Source organism: Nicotiana tabacum, chromosome 7 (genome assembly GCF_000715075.1).
Source record: "Nicotiana tabacum cultivar K326 chromosome 7, ASM71507v2, whole genome shotgun sequence".
NCBI lineage: Eukaryota > Viridiplantae > Streptophyta > Magnoliopsida > Solanales > Solanaceae > Nicotiana > Nicotiana tabacum.
The window spans coordinates 2,769,919-2,779,881 of record NC_134086.1 but is presented as its reverse complement, the minus strand read 5'-3'; positions in this window follow the sequence as shown (position 1 = coordinate 2,779,881).

The following is a 9,963-nucleotide window of genomic DNA, read 5'->3' as shown; positions in this document are numbered from 1 at the left end:
TTTTCAGAATACCAGAAACAATCACAAAAGTTATCGAAAACTTATTTTTTTTTCCTTATATAATAAGTCCAATTTTTTTTACTGTTGCAATTGATTAATAACAAAACATATGGGTCCGCTTTCACAACTTGGTAAAATTGAACGCAAAAATTCAGTTTACTTGTATCTATGTACCAATTTGACTTGAACTCTATAATTAATGAGTTACTTTTACGTTTTTGTACAAAAATAATATAAAAAGTCAAATAATATTTAGGGTTATTTTGGTCTACCAACATTGTATTCATGTTTTTATAATAATATAGATATAGATATAGATAGATAATATATAATATCATAATCTTCCCCAATAGTTTCAAGAAAATCTCTTTTATTCCTATCACACTCAAATTCAATTAACATGGCAGATTCTAGTAGTATCTTTTTTGTTCATGTAACATGAGATAATATAACCTTCATTAATCTGTCTTCAAAATAAAAAATTAAATTATATAAACTGTAAAATAATATGAGCATAATAATCTTTAAAATAGAAACATGATTTATTTTGATTCCAGAAAACTTCTTGCATGTCCTAAAAGATTTAAATCCTTTTATTGTTGTCTAAGGTATTCGGATTTATTCCTCATAGGATAGGATGAAAAAACTACTATGTAATAGCGGCACTTTAAATTACAAAATTTCAGCGAGCTCAAATGACGAAGTGAATCACACTTGACACTTATTTTTATTTTGGAAAAGTAAAGCGGAGAAAAGGGGAGAGATTTCAAAATGTTTAGTATATTAAAAAATAGACAAGCCTCTGAAGTTATAGACAATGAAAGAGTGAGATAGAGAGGTGCAGCCAAAAAGTGAATTTTCTCCGTCACACCTTAAAAATTCAACAACTTATCTATAAGGTTCAACTGAATTCTCCCTATCGAAAAATTATGTCATATATATATAAAATTTATTTGATAAAATTTCTGGTTGCGTCACGATAACGACGTTCATCTATCATGAATTAGGAGATAGAAAAATATATAAGGTGAATTCCTAGTTCCCTACCCTATATACATGCCCCTAGTGAGCAGAATCTAACAGCACCATCGCTTAGTAGATGATGATGAACAAGAATGGGTGTCCTGTGACATTTAGCTTTCCCATCGGTAAGTTTTTGTCAGGTTCGATGAACACAATAACCTTATCACATGCTCTTTGCCCAACAATGAGAGCTATGTATCATTGCCTCATTGCTGCTATATATTATCATCAGCAGCGGCGGATTCAAGATTTTAATATGATATATAAAAAAATCTTTTATAATGATTTCAAATTTTCATTGAAAGAATGTCACGACTCAGAAGTGAAGTTAGGTGGGCGAAAGGGTGTTCAATTGAACCCCTTTCGTCCGAAAATTACACTGTATTTATAAAGTTAATTTTTTTATGTATATATATTAGATGTTGAATTCCCTTAACTTCTTTACGTATTTTTATTTTTATTTTTTGAATTTCCTTAGTGAAAATTCTACTTCTGACACCGATTATGAGTACCCTTTATTTTTGTTGGTTAATAATGGTTAGCTCCGACATATATAATATTTGTTTGTTTTCCAAAACTATTCAAACATATGAAATGAGAAATAATTTTTTGCTTCCAACTCCTTTTGATAATGCCTCTGCCAAAACTCCACTCTAGCGTTGGCCCTCTTGTAATTTGGACGATGGTGTTTGGATATTGTGTGTGTGGACACCCTAAAGTTTGGCCTTCATTTTTGAATAAAACTTTTGTTCCATTTAGTGGAAATTGCTTATTTTTGACAAGCCTTCTGTCTCTTTCTTCCCTTTATAAACTTAGAGAAATTTTCACAAACCACTATTATTTAGTTGTTATTAGTTAGTTGTAGCTACCATTTACTATATTACTTCTTATAACTATGTTTTCACATTTTTTAGAGTGTATTCGATGTATTCAAGCTACTGTATTCATGAATACAATAGCATTTCTCGGCGTGAAACAAAGGATTACAGCTAGACAGATTATTATATTCGACTATATTCACGGCGTGAAACATGGGATTACAGCTAGACAACTTATTGTATTCGGCTGTATTCAGTGATTATTCACAATATTTTTATCCGATATGGAAGAAGACTTACGTCAACGTATAAAAACATTATATCACTGATTTTTTAAGTCTGGGGACCAAGGGAATTGATCCCCACAATTACTGGAATTAAAAAACAACAACAAAAAAATTTCAGAATTTTAGAAAAACAGCAAAAACATCATCTAAACGACCCCGAAAGCCCAAAAAATGACTTTAGTCATGAATAAAATACATGAGTATTGCTCACTGGGCCGTTTCGCATAGACCTGCCAAGTTTCAGGTCAATCGGAGTCCGTCAACTTTTTGACCTCCGATTTCTGCCCTAATTCGGCAAAACTTGTTTTTCCGTTTTACATGATAAAATTCAACTTTCAGATTATTCTAACTCAACATCACCAATATTAAAAGGATACATATAGTTTTCTGAATAATCAACACAACCCATAACAGATAATCACACCAAAAAAACAGTGCAGGTTTTCAGAAAACAAACTTTGCATGTAATTCAAAACTTGCATATAGAATATGATATTAGTCCTTATGGTTTATTCTAATTATTTAATTAGACGTGAGTAGGCTCTGATACCAATTGTTGGAATATATACCACAGCGGAAGCAATAACAGAATCTTATTCACGTGTAATCTAAACAACTAGCACGTATGGAGATTTTAGGATTACCTCTTGAAGCGTAAACATAACAAATCTATGTCGTTCTCCAGTTCCTCAGTTGAAAACATACTAGCAAATTTCCACAGTGTTCTACTGTGTTACCCAAACAATAACCGAAAATAGAGAATTTTGGGTGGGCAAAATTCTAGTAGAAACCGTAGTCAGAATCATGTAAAAAAACGTCCAGCTCTTATATCCATATATATAGCTGCGTTTTAGGTCAAAACCATTTTCAAAACCTGTTAGGTTTCCTTCTCCCACTAAGGGAAGGTTTCCACGTTTTCTTTCCCACTAAGTAACAATTTTCACTATTTTCTATTATTTAGGCATAGTAGGGACCACAGAATTTAACTAACAAGGCTTTCTATTATGATATTAATTTCAAAATTCTGAAATTAATTTCCATCATAGTAAATTACGAATTATTCCACTAAAAATTCGTAATTGCACTCCTTAGTTCAATTTCGAAATTCTTCCATAAAACCTTATTTAACTCCCCATGTTAAGATTCAGATACTAATCAATCAAATTAAATTACTGACTATTTAATTTATTGATTACTTCCTTTAGACTTACACTTAACTTATTTCATATGTCGGATACAAAATCCACCGGCCGGGTTTACACATGAAAACTTATAAGCTTTCATAAAGGAGTATCATCAATCTCAAAATCGAGACATGGATTCCATCAACTAATTATTACTTCGCCAATGTATATCATTGTTATCCAATTTACCAGACTTATTGACTCGCGAAAGAATCTCGCCTTTTAATAAATCAAAACAACAAGTGACATACACAACTAATAATAATTATATCAGGATTAAGAGTATAAGTACATTAAATGGACTAGAGAAATTATTTTATAAAGTCAATATAAAATACTCATCTCTACTTGATCCGTTCAATACATACAAAATGTACTAGCACAAGAAGTTGGAATTAAACCATTCCCATAATCAAGATAAATTATATTTAATCTTGTGCTACAATCATTCCGATGATTTGTCCAATTCCATCATTAGATTGTGAACATTAACTTTTATGTCTTACAAGGACCGATGATTTAATCTTCCGTGTATAAGCTAAACTCTATACACTAAATCATCTACTATGTAAGCAATGGACGCACAAACCAACACATGATCTATTTAAAATGAAACTTTATTGAATTTAAACAAGTAAATAAATAATTGTTCATAAAGAATACTATAACAATACACATGGAACTTACAGAATATTTAGTCAAAACTTAATTGTATTATTGTCTAGTTATCCGCATGGACTGAAATCCAGGCATCAATGAAAGATAAATATGTGATGAAGTCAAGCATTGTAAACTTGGTGAACCTCAACAACAAATAATCACCAACGATTTCGTGGATTTGCTTCGGCATGATTGGGTCTTCGGGTTAGGGTTTGTTGTTGCTGTGCTGCTGGTCGCTGGATTTTGAAGGATTGATTAAAGTGAATCAAAGAAAAGATGCCGTTAGAAGGAGGAGGAGAGCGGAAATTTTAATGGGATGGGAAAGAGAATGGGATGTATCAAAGTAGAGAGAGAAAGAAAATAGTGTAATTGAATAGCGTATTTAGTGGCTTAGGGCTAGAAGGTAACCAAAATTAAATATTTTGCTATAAATCTTAAAAAGTATTTATAGAATATTATTTTTTAAATGGTATTTATTTAAAATAAATAAGGTGTTAACATTTGCTATGAAAAGTAAAAATTCCAATTTTGAAATGTGAAATTCACTGTATCAAGGTGTTCAAAGATTTTTTTGTCCATGCTAGAGCTCCACTAAAGTCAATGAGAAAAAATAAGACGATTTACTAACAGTAAAGACCTTAATGGCCCGAAAGTATAATGGAAGGGATAATCTTAAAATTTCAATTAATACTGGGGTAAATTGAACATCTATTAATTACAAATTCATTTTTACAAAAGGAAAAATAAATCAAACTTCGCATTTTCATCATTTCAAACCCCAAGAGTTGTTCTTATACAATTACTTATTTCAGTCAAGAGATAGAGTTATTACTAGTCTATACCAGACCAAAGTGAATAGGAAGAACTAAAAAGTACAGCTTTAAGTTTGGAGTAAAGAATAATAGAAATTAAAGTACAGAACACTTTTAGAGTTAGGATTCCTCTTGCTAGGTAACTTCAAATACATATAGACAAGAAGGTAAATACAAGATTGTATTAGGAGGTAACAAAATATTTAATCTTTCAAATTCTTGACTTTTAGATATACCTATAATATAATTAGATATATCTATTTTGATTATTAATCATTTCTTGCTCATCCAAACCCATGTTTAAACTTTTGGATCTTTCATCTTTCTTAATCGAGACACTGCTCGACTCGTATCGTTCTAACAATCGATAAGGAGTACTTCAGTATATGATTACACATAGTAACTGGGCGTCCTATTAATCTCACCATCCACCCGAAAGAGATTGGGAAGACTATATGCCATCCTGCTCGAATCTTTGTTGCCTGAGTTATATAGCTGACTACGAGAAAGAAGGTTCAAAATATGGCCTATGAGATGCTCATTTAAAACCTTTGTTACGAATTGTAACACTTTTTTGTAAGATTCGAGTGGCTACTTCTAAGAAGAATTAACCCAAATAGCCGCTCACCTAACCGCTTAAAGTAAACATAGCCAATGTAGGTATAATATATGCATCATTTATGCATTATATATGTATAATTGTGTATAACCATTGTATAAATTATGTATACGAATGGGCTATTTATGTAAAGATCCCTTCTAATAATCCCCGCCCGGCCCACAAAGAATAGAATTCCTTATCGGGTCAAGTGCTCAAGAAAAGCTCGATCCAAATATAGTTGGTCGTTTAGCCTTACTATTTAGTATTTACTAAATCCAGCCCATACAAGGCGAAACTATGTTTATATTAATTCTAGATTTGAAAATTATATTTTGTTGTGCATTCGCATGCTGTTAAAATTCAATATTTTTGTTAATTGCAATACTGAATTTGAAAAAAAGAGAGGGTAATTTTGCTGTTTTACTGAATATTGGAAATGCAAAAAATGAACAACACAGTAAGACGGAGCAAACATGGCAACTTGGTGTACTAAGTTCCCGTTATATGTGGGGTCCGATGAAGGGCAGGACACAAGGGTCTATTGTACGTAGCTTTATCCTGCATTTCTGCAAGAGGCTGATTCCACGGCTTGAACCCGTGACCTCCTGGTCATACGACAATAACTTTACCAATTAAGACGGAAGCAAACAAGAGACAACAACAACAACAACAACAACAACAACAACAACAACAACAATAACAACCCAGTGAAATCCCACTACTGGGGTCTGAAGAGGGTAGTGTATACGCAGACCTTACCCCTATCCCGAAGGGTAGGGAGGCTATTTCTGAAAGACCCTTGGCTCAAGAAGACGAAAAGAGGCAATATATCAAGTATCATCAATAAAAATTATTAAAAAAATAACACCATCACAGAACCAAAAAATAGATGGAAAACAAAATAATAACCAGTAGATAAAGCTCGGCACTAAGAGGAACGAAAGAATAGTGAGAACTCAATACTAACCACTAGCAGTCTAAGACTAAATCCTAACAAACTAGCCTCACTCTGCGCGCCGTGGAAAACATGAGGACATAAAACGTATTTGAATCTTAGAACCCTGTGATCTCTTGACCAATTGATATCAGGACTTCTTTTGGTTTAGGATCTACACATAATAAAATTTTCTGGGAAAAAAAAAGAAAAAAAAGTGTATTCTATTCTAAATGCCACTTGCATCATAGATAAAATTAATGTAACAGAATTATATAGTAATAAAATGAACGACAAAGGATTACTACTACATAAAGTTAGCATCAAATAAAGTAGTCAAAGCTAATTAGTTATTACGTTTTACATCCAAATGCCTCTATGAAATATTATTGTATATATATCATCGTCACTTCCATCTTCTCCATCAAAATCTTTTCTCATACTATTGCCAAAAGAGCAAGCCATTTTATAAAAAATGGTGTACAAGATAGAAAAGATTTCAATGAAAAAGATAGAAAGTGAAGATGCTCGATACACAACTTCTAGTATTCAGAACGTATTGGCTCGACTAATCTGTAATTCTGAGCTACACAAGACTATAATAAACTTTGCGCTATATAACGCTTTAGTTGACAAATTGATTAGTAAACGAAGACGGATGATCTTTTTATACTACTATCAGCCACGAAAAAAATTCAAAATAAATATTTCATTTGGAAATTCATTTATGATTAGGAACAATCAGATTTGTATTGTATTATAGATCCTACAGTTACCATTTTTTAGAAAAAATATGCTAATTTTTTCTTTATTATTTTCTGTTCTTTAGAAGAATTTTAGGTAAATCATTAATGAGACATGGTATCATATCTTGACATATTGAGTTTTAAAGTTTCTTATACTAGTACCAATTAAATGTGATACCAAGTGTGAATAGGCAAGTGTTAAACTTGTTTGGATGGTTGTTAGCTACTGTATTGTATCGTATTGTTACTTTAAACACATGTTTATTTCAATTGTTACTTAAATTTTATTGTATCATATCGTTAAATTCATCGTTATGTAATGACGAAAAGTGCCACTTTATAGAATCACGAATTTGGTGTGGTGGTGTCGTTACCTTATTTTTTTCTCTCATCTTGCCCTTCCTTATTATTAATGAATCATATTTTATCCTTTACCATACTTTTTATATAATAATTTTATTCCGTGTCCTATTTTTTCTTAGTAATAGTGCAAGTTTATTCTTCATATTGTTGGTGCGTGACATCATGAAACGTCGGCAAATGATATAATCTATCCAAACGTTGTATTAATCAAACAATACAATACGATGCAATACAATACAATATGATATGTTATAAAATGATACGTAACAACTATTCTAACAAGCTATTAGTGTGAATATATGATTACCTAACGTATGTTTGAACATATTATTGGATGGAGCCGATTTTAGGGTTTTAAAGTGTATGAACTATCACTACTAGAAAATTGCGAAAACCTTCCGGGAATGCCTATCGAAATTGGTCGGAAAATTTAAAAAATTGATTGATTTCCAACCGACTTTAATTCGTCGAAATAAGGCTGGTCGTTAACAAATAATGACCAAAGACGTCGCAATTTCCGACCAATTTCGGCTGGTCAATTAAATTTCACAAACGACCAAAAAAGAAAAAATCTACGGAAAAAATCGACCGAAGTCAGTCAGTATTTCCAATTATGTAATTAAAAATACACTGTCTGGGAATCGAACCGGGGTCGGTACTGTGGCAAGATACTATTCTACCACTAGACCATCGGTACATTTTTGTTTAAGACTTTCTTTTATTTTATTTGTATTCTTTAATTGTATTTTTGTGCGAATAACCAACTGATAATTAAAAATATAAATTACCGACCAAAATCAGTTGGTTTTTTAATATGACCGACCGAAATAACCGACCCATTTCGGAAAAACGGGAAAAACTATCTGTCATCCTATTTGAACCTTTGTTGCTAGAGTTATATAACTGACTATGAGAAAGAGGGTTCAAGATTTGTCCTATGAGATGCTCATTTAAAACCTTTGTTAGGAATTGTAACACTCTTTTGTAAGATTGGGGTGACTATTTCTAAGAAGCATTAATCCAGCCGCCCATCTAACTGCTTAAACTAAAAATATATGATGTAGGTATAATATATGCCTCATTCATGTATTATATATGTATAATTGTGTAAAACTATTATATAAATTATGTATATGGCTAGAAAAAGTAAATAACGAATATGATTGGCTATTTGGGTAAAGATCCCTTCTTCTAATACTCCGTCCAGCCCACAAAGAATAGAATTCCTTATTAGGCCAAGTGCTGAAGAAAAACTCAACCCAAATATAGTTGGTCGTTTAGCCTTACTATTTGTAAAAATAGCACAAGCTAGCCAGTTTTCGGACCGGTCATTCAAAAATAGCCAGCATTTACAAAGTCATTGAAAAATAGCCACTATTTTGCTGCAACATGAAAAGTTCCAGCACAATATACTGGAGATTAGTTCATTGGTGCTCCAATCTCTAGTATATTATGCTGGAACTCCAACATGCAGTAAGTTCCAATATAATATACTGAAGATTGGAGCACCGGTGCTCCAATGTCCAGTATATTATACTGGATTATTTTTTCGGATTTTGAACATTGTTTCGTTCAAATTTATCTTTACATGAAAAGTGGCTAAATTTTAGTTACTTTTGAAACTGTGATTATTTTTGAATGACCACTTGTAAATCTGGCTACTTTTGAATTTCTCCCTTACTATTTAGTATTTATTAAATCCGGCCCATACAAGGCAACAAAGACAGAAGTTATGTTTATATTAAGGGAATCTTACAAAAATATCCCAAATAAGTTCCAACTTATCAATTTTTAGCCATTAATTATAGATTTACCAAAACTAGTCAAGTACATATAAAAATTGAAAAATCAAATAAATAAAGTTCTTTTTCTCCGAGAATAACACGCAAAAATCTCCGTCCATATTTTTAAGTGTGAACATTAGATGCAAGTAGGGGCGGCTCAACGGATCTCGTGGCCTAAGGCGAAATCATATTGAAGGGCTTTTAAATTTATTTTATAAAATATTTACACGAACAACAAAATTTATTTTCTAAACAACAAATTAATCATTTAAGAAAAAAATAATGAATTTAAAAAAAATGGAAGAATAGGACAAAATATAAAGTGTTGGATTATCGGATATTGAGTTCAACAATTTTTAATTTGGCTATAATCACAAACAAGAAAAAGAAATAAACGTGCATAACATAATAACTTAAGTTTTGAGCATTAATAGTGTCAAAAATATTTATTCATTCTGATCAATTTAAGAGATAATTGTAGTTTATTCACTTAACTAACACTTAATGGTGAATATCTAAAATAAATTTGTAAATTACCTAATATAATATGTCGAATTACACTAAAAGAAAACCGGTGCATGAATACTTTTGTGTTCATGCAGTTTCAGAGAACATTGTAAAAGAAATTTATTATGTTGTTGATATATATAACTTAATTCCTATAAAAAACGAATAAAATTAAAATTAAAGAGGGAAGCAAATATACTAAATAATCAGTGAAAAAATTATCATAAACACTTATTGGTATAAA